This window comes from Triticum dicoccoides, chromosome 7B (genome assembly GCF_002162155.2).
Source record: "Triticum dicoccoides isolate Atlit2015 ecotype Zavitan chromosome 7B, WEW_v2.0, whole genome shotgun sequence".
Classification (NCBI taxonomy): Eukaryota; Viridiplantae; Streptophyta; class Magnoliopsida; order Poales; family Poaceae; genus Triticum; species Triticum dicoccoides.
In genome coordinates, this window is record NC_041393.1 from 328579097 (window position 1) to 328586440 (window position 7344).

Below are 7344 nucleotides of genomic sequence, written 5' to 3' on the forward strand. Positions count from 1 at the left end.
GATAGAAGGAGAGGAGGGGGGCGGGGCGGGGCTCACAACAAGGCGGCGTGGGCGACGAGGAGCGGGCTCGGGGGCATCGGCGATGAGGAGTGGACTTGGGGGTGTTGGCAACGAGGATCGGGCTCGGAGGTGACGGCGGAGCTTGGGCAGCCTAGCAGCTTCGGCAACGAGGAGCGGGCTCGGGGGCGGCAACGATGAGGAGCGGGCTCGGGGGCATATCATCACCAGTACGGAGGACATGCTTCTTCCAGTGATCTGCCTCACCTTTGAAATGCTTGCCTTTCTTTCTTAAGGCATGCTTGGTCAGAAGAAATCAACGATGTCCCAGGTACACATTTTTCTTGCATTTGTCCAAATATATGCTCTCAGTCTCACATAAACAGTGCGTGCATGCATTGTATCCCTTGTTTGTCTGTCCTGAAAGGTTACTAAGAGCAGGCCAATCATTGATGGTTACAAACATCAATGCTCGTAGGTCAAATTCCTGTTGTTTGTGCTCAGCCCGCACATGTACACCTTTTTTATCCCACAACTGTAAAAGTTCTTCAACTAATGGCCTTAGGTACACATCAATATAGTTTTTGGGTTGCTTAGGGCCTTGGATGAGCACTGGCATCATAATGAACTTCCGCTTCATGCACAACCAAGGAGGAAGGTTATAGATACATAGAGTCACATGCCAGTTGCTATGATTGTTGCTCTTCTCCCCAAAAGGATTAATGCCATTTGCAGTTAAACCAAACCATAAGTTCCTTGTGTCAAGTGCAAAGTCTAGACACTTTCTCTCAATTTTTCTCCACTGTGACCCATCAACGGGTACTCTCAACATCCAGTCTTTCTTACGATCTTCTTTGTGCCATCGTAACAACTTGGCATGCTCTTTGTTTCTGAACAGACGTTTCAACCGTGGTATTATAGGAGCATACCACATCACCTTGGCAGGAACCCTCTTTCTAGGGAGCTCGCCCTCAACATCACCAGGGTCATCTCGTCTGATCTTATACCGCAATGCCCTGCATACCAGGCATGCATTCAAATTCTCGTACTCCTCACCGCGGTAGAGGATGCAGTCATTAGGGCATGCATGTATCTTTTGCACCTCTAATCCTAGGATGCAGTCAGGCAATTTGTTGTCCTTTGGAAGCTTCTTCTTCATTATTTTCAGTAGCGAACCAAATCCCTTGTCAAATACACCATTCTCTGCCTTCGATTGCAGCAATTCCAGTGTGGTACCGAGCTTTATGTTGCCATCTTCGCAATTTGGGTACTACCATTTTTTGTGATCCTCTAACATGTAATCGAACTTCAACTTGTCCCTTTCGCTTTTGCATTCTCTCGGTGCATCAACAATGACGCGGCGAAGATCATCAGCAGGAACATCTTGTGCCTGCTGATCTTTAGCTTCCCCCATTGCAGTATCACCGTATTCAGGGAACATAGAGTTGTCATTATCCTCTTCTTCTTCTTCATTGTCTTCCATCATAACCCCTCTTTCTCCGTGCTTGGTCCAAACATTATAGTGTGGCATGAAACTCTTCTCAAGCAGGTGGAAGTGAAGGGTTTTCGAGGAAGAGTAATTGATGCGGAGCATCCCACGATCATCCCCATGGACGTATCTACATCTCCCACGACACCACTTGGACCTATGACAAGAGCTCGAGCAAAGGCTATCGAAGATAAGGTGAACTCGCTCCTCTCTGAACTACCCCTTTCTACACATGAGACATGGATACTACCTCAAGTGGAAACACAATGTGTGATCAGGTACTTAGAAGGAGGCCATAGAACTGCTACATCCAATGGCCAAGATGGATAGGACAACAAGTACGAGGGACAAGAAGAAGAGCTGCCATAGAAGCTACAGCCACCGGACGACCGGTCGGGACCGGACGTCCGACACCTGTAGCCCAGCCTGCACAAGTTCTAGCCACCGCGAGCTACAGCGAGCGAACGTATGGCCAGGACCGGACGACCGGCCACACCTCCCAGCAAGTGGACGTCCGACCTACACCGGACGACCGACACCATCACCACTGAAGGGAAATTAGCGGAAGTCTGAAGTGACTGGACGTCCGGCACCACCATGGCAGAACGGAAACAACGGAAGTCCGACGACTACAGGACGTCCGAACCCCCATGAGCCACCGGACGACCGGTCCCCAGCGGATGTTTGCTGCCTGTGTGCACGCAGCTGCGGGCTAAAGCCCTTGTACCCCTTCACTTCGGCCCCCTTTTGTATTGCGACTATAAATAGACCTCTTCCACCTCCTAGCTAGGGTTAGCATTGTGATAGCTCATACTTTGAGATAGAGCTTTGCTCATCCATCCGGATCTACTCCATCGCGAGGGACCGACACCTCCTCGGAGAAGATCCACTTGGATTCAAGACCTCCTCTCGGAGAAGACCCTCTTCAAGACCTCCTCACGGAGAAGAAACGGTTATTCTATGTATCGTCCCTTGTTGGATTCGGATCTTGTACCCTTTTGTGTTCTGAGGACTAGCGCATGTGTGACTATATTCTTGTTGGTTGAGTGTTTTCTCTTGTGTTTCCCTCGTTTCCCCTCTCGTGTTCTTTGTGTTCTTGGTAGGATTCTCTCCAAACGTGAAAGATCGGGTGTCTAGGGTTCTACCCTACATCATCTTGGTATCACGAGCCACGTTGATCACGTTTTTGGAGCCCCAACCCTTTGTTTTCTAGCTTGATTTTGTTGATTTCATCCTAAATCCTAAATTCCAAAATCCCCACCAAAAATAGCCCCAAAATTGTTTTGTGATTTGTTGGTGTGATGAAGTTTTGTTGGATTTGATCCATGGATTTGCTTTGCCACGTGTGGATCTAGCTTTTCCCCATCTTCTCCACCATTTCCATCCACAAAATCGCTCGGATTTGACCTCTCCACCTTCATCCTCCACGAACCCGAGTTTTCATCCCATGCCCGATTCCACCCAGGCACAAGACGTTCGCCGACCACCGGACATCTGGCGACCGGACGAACGCTCTCCACCGGACGTCCGTTGAACCCTGACGAAACTAAAAAAATTCAGTTCGGCCACCACCACCTCTCCACCTTCCACCACCTTTTGCGAACCCCGATACCACCACCACTTTCCACAAGCACCACCATCACTCACCGCTACCACCTACGACGATTTTGACATGTTTTGGTCTTTGAGAATTTGTGTTGTGGCTCCCGTGTCCTATTGAGTTTTGGCTATATAGGTAGGGTTTGACATCAACATCACCACCGCTCATCTTCGCCAAGGACTCGTCATCGCCAACAACCGTCCGTGCTTACAAACGACTACCGCAGCGGTAACCTCGACGACATATTTGTCTTTGCGTGCCATTTGCATTGATAACCACATACCCTTACTTTTGCGTTGCTTACCCATCGAGACTAGCCGTTGAGTATTGCCGTCAACGTGACTTGTGCACATTAGTGATCATACTCCACGTAGCATAAATACCATATCATAGTGGTGCATATCTTGGTATCATATTTTGTGTCACAAAGTTGTCATCGCATACACAATTGCTATCTTGGTTCGTGAAGTTTTGCATGAGAAAAGAGCTCGAAAGTGAAAGAGCCAAACAAGCTTTTAAGCAAGAAGGAAAGATAAGCAAAGTGATTATAAGCAAGAACCATAGCATCATATGACAATAAGATTGTCATATCCGATCATCTTGGATCATACCATTGGAATACCATACATATAGCATATTTGGGATAGAAGTCGTTGCATTTTTGCTTAGTAGGTTGTGCACAAGCTCTGTATCCGCCTATTGTGCAAGCGTGCTAGCGTCTCTCTAGTGTTGTGCAACAAGAGCATTTTTGTGGTCCCCAAATTTTGGCTCATCCCTTGGTTGCACGACCCCACTTATCTATTTGCATGTGTGTTTCCGTGTAACATATCTTGCTATTGGTCTACTTGTTGCATTTGCAAATTTGTGCATCTTTTCCAAAATTATTGAAGCTCACTAACAATTGCATCAAATTTTGTGCCCCCATCCTAACCGAGCTCCACCATAAGCTTTTACTTGTGTAGGTGCAAGAACCGACAAGAATTGGTACCAATTGTGCTCTTTCCTTGTCCACATTTGAGTGATCATTGATCCATCTTCAACATCGGTCAAGGTACATTTGGTATAAGTTCTTCTACTTCTCCCACTCACATATTTCCTTGGAATGATGGATAGGCCAAGTCCTTCTACCAACACACTCTTCATCAAGCAAGACGACGACATCTCGTCCTATGTCACCAAGAGCCACCTCTTCGGTGCACAAAGAGCTTTGCACCAAGAACAACAAGTAATGAGCAACTGCATCGACAATCTCACCACCGACTTGCGACTCTCTGAGCAACGAACAAGAGACTACTTCGACAACAAGCTCGACGCTCACAAACAAGAGAAGGATGCAAGAATGGACGATATCCATGCCTTGTTGGTGAATCGCCATTCTTCCACTTCTTCCTACTCAAGACGGAGTTTTTCAAGTCGACACACCGATGACACCCTCTCCGGCTCAAGTACACCGACATCAAACACTCTACGTTGAGTCGCGCGTAAAGACCGTCAAGCAACTCGCAATCCTCTACACGGCAATCATCCACAAGAGCATGTCGACGAGCAAGCACATCGACATCGTCAACACCAAGTCCCTCTTGTACAAGCTCAAGTACGACAACATCAACATCACCAAGAGGAAGAGCGAGCACGACAACATCAAGACAAACAAGACGCTGAGGCTCAATGTCTTCAACAACAACAACGTGAAGAACAAGCTCTTGAGGTGCAACGTGCCCTTCAAGAATCAAGTCGAGCCATTGCCAATCGCAACCGAGAGATAGGCGCAATCAAGATGAAGCATTTTGCAAAGAAATTCAAGAGCGAAACTACCAACCAAGAGTGCATCGTCAAGTTCCTCAAGCTCCTCCACAAGCTCGACAAGCTCCTCCACAACCTCAAGTTCAACAAGAGAAAGATGGCTATGGAAATCCCCCACGCCAAGAGCAACATGAGGTTGATAATCCTCCACGTCAAGGGCATCATCACCACCCTCGACCCCAACACAATGAAGAGGAACGCTACGGGAATTTAAAGTTCACCATGCCCAAGTTCAATGGAAGTAATGATCCCGAAGAGTACCTATCATGGGCATTGAAGGTCGACAAAATCTTTCGTTTGCACAACTATGAGCAAGAGAAGAAGATCACTACGGCATCACTTGAGTTCCAAGACTATGTGCTCATATGGTGGGAACAAGTCCTTGAGCGTCGAGAAGCAAGAGGTGAACCACCAATCACCACTTGGGCTCAAATGAAAGATGTCATGTGAGCATGCTTTGTGCCAACCTACTAAAACAGCGATCTCTTCAAGAAGCTCCAACTACTCAAGCAAGGAACAAAGAGCGTTGAAGAATACTATAAGGAAAAGGAGATTGCCATGATAAGAGCCAATGTCATGGAAGATGATGAGCAAACTATGGACTGTTTCTTGAATGGCCTCAATCATCCCATCAAGAAGATTGCCGACTTCCAACCCTACTCCAACCTCATTGAGCTCGTGCATCAAGCTACCAAAGCGGAACGTCAAGTGCAAGATGACTTCAAGTACGCCAAGTACTCATCCAAGAGCTACGACTTCTCCAACACCCAAGCTTCTACGACTCCAACAACTTCTAACTCAACCAAGCCATGTACAAGCAACGGCGACAAGTCGAGTTACAAGAAAACTTCGACAACCTCAAGCCGTCCTCCTACTAAAAGAAACTTCGAGACGTGCGCTTCATCATCTACTCCAACCGACGAGACCTTCAAGAAAAGTTCTATCAAGTGTTTCACTTGTGGCGGCCGAGGCCACAAGTCCTTTGAGTGTACCAACAAGCGCACCATGATCCTCAACGACGACAGAACCTATGACTCCATGAGTGAAGAGCAAATATAAGCCCTTGAGCAAGTGACCATGCACCAGCGCATGAATGAAGATGCAGATGATCAAGTATTTTGTGATGAGGATTCAAGCCCCGCTCTCGTTGTATCCAAAGTATTGACTCTTCAACATCAAAAAGACGAAGACCAAAGATGCCACATCTTCCACACCAAGGCCGACATCAATGGAAGGTCCGTCAAGGTCATCATCGATGGAGGTAGTTGTCACAACTTGGCAAGTGAAGAACTATGCTCCAAGCTCCAATTGGTCAAGATGAAGCACCCACACCCATACAAGGTTCAATGGCTAAGCTATTCCGATACTATACAAGTTGAGGATACGGTCAAAGTCTCCTTCAAAATTGGAACATATGAAGACACTTTGGAGTGTGATATCGTACCGCTGTCCGTTTGCCACCTCCTTCTTGGTCAACCATGGCAATTTGACCGCGGTGTCATACACAACGGGCGTACCAATCACTATTGCTTCAAGATGAAACGAAAGGAGTATGTGCTACGACCTATGCCTCCAAGCCAAGTGATCGCCGACAAGCAAGCCACCCATCATGGAGAAAAGAGTGAGAGAGTGATCCACCCAAAATAGAGTGAGAGCCACAAGCCAAAATCGAGTGCCTCCACGATGAGCGACAAGAGAAACTTTGTCCTATTTGCCACCAAAAGTGAGATGAGAGAAGTGTGTGAGAACCCATCACGTGTTATGCGCTATGTCCTTGTGTGCAAGGACGAGGCACCAAAAACTAACACCTCTCACGATCTACCTTTAGTGTTGTCTTCTCTTTTGCGGGAATTCCAAGATGTTTTCCCGGATGAGCTACCTCCGGGTCTACCTCCACTATGAGGTATTGAGCACCGAATCGACCTCATCCCCGGAGCACCTCTTCCTAACAAGGCTCCCTACCGCGTCAACCCCGAGGAAACTAAGGAGATCCAACGGCAAGTCCAACAACTCATCGACAATGGTCAGGTACGTGAAAGCTTGAGCCCCTCTGTCGTTCTGGTCATACTTGTTCCAAAGAAAGATGGTACTTACCGCATGGCTTCCAATTGCTGTCCCATCAATGCTATCACTGTTACATATCGTTATCCTATTCCATGCTTAGATGATATGCTTGATGAGCTTAGCGGAGTCGCCATTTTTTCGAAAATTGATCTTAAGAGTGGCTACTATCAAATACGCATCCAAGAAGGTGATGAATGGAAAACCGCATTTAAGACCAAATTTGGCTTATATGAATGGCTAGTTATGCCAATGGGTTTATACAAAGCATCCGGTACTTTCATGCGAGTCATGCACTTTGTTCTTCGTCCCTATATTGGTGTATTTGTTGTGGTCTATTTTGATGATATTCTTGTCTTTAGAAAATCCCTCAAAGAGCATGTCACCCATCTTA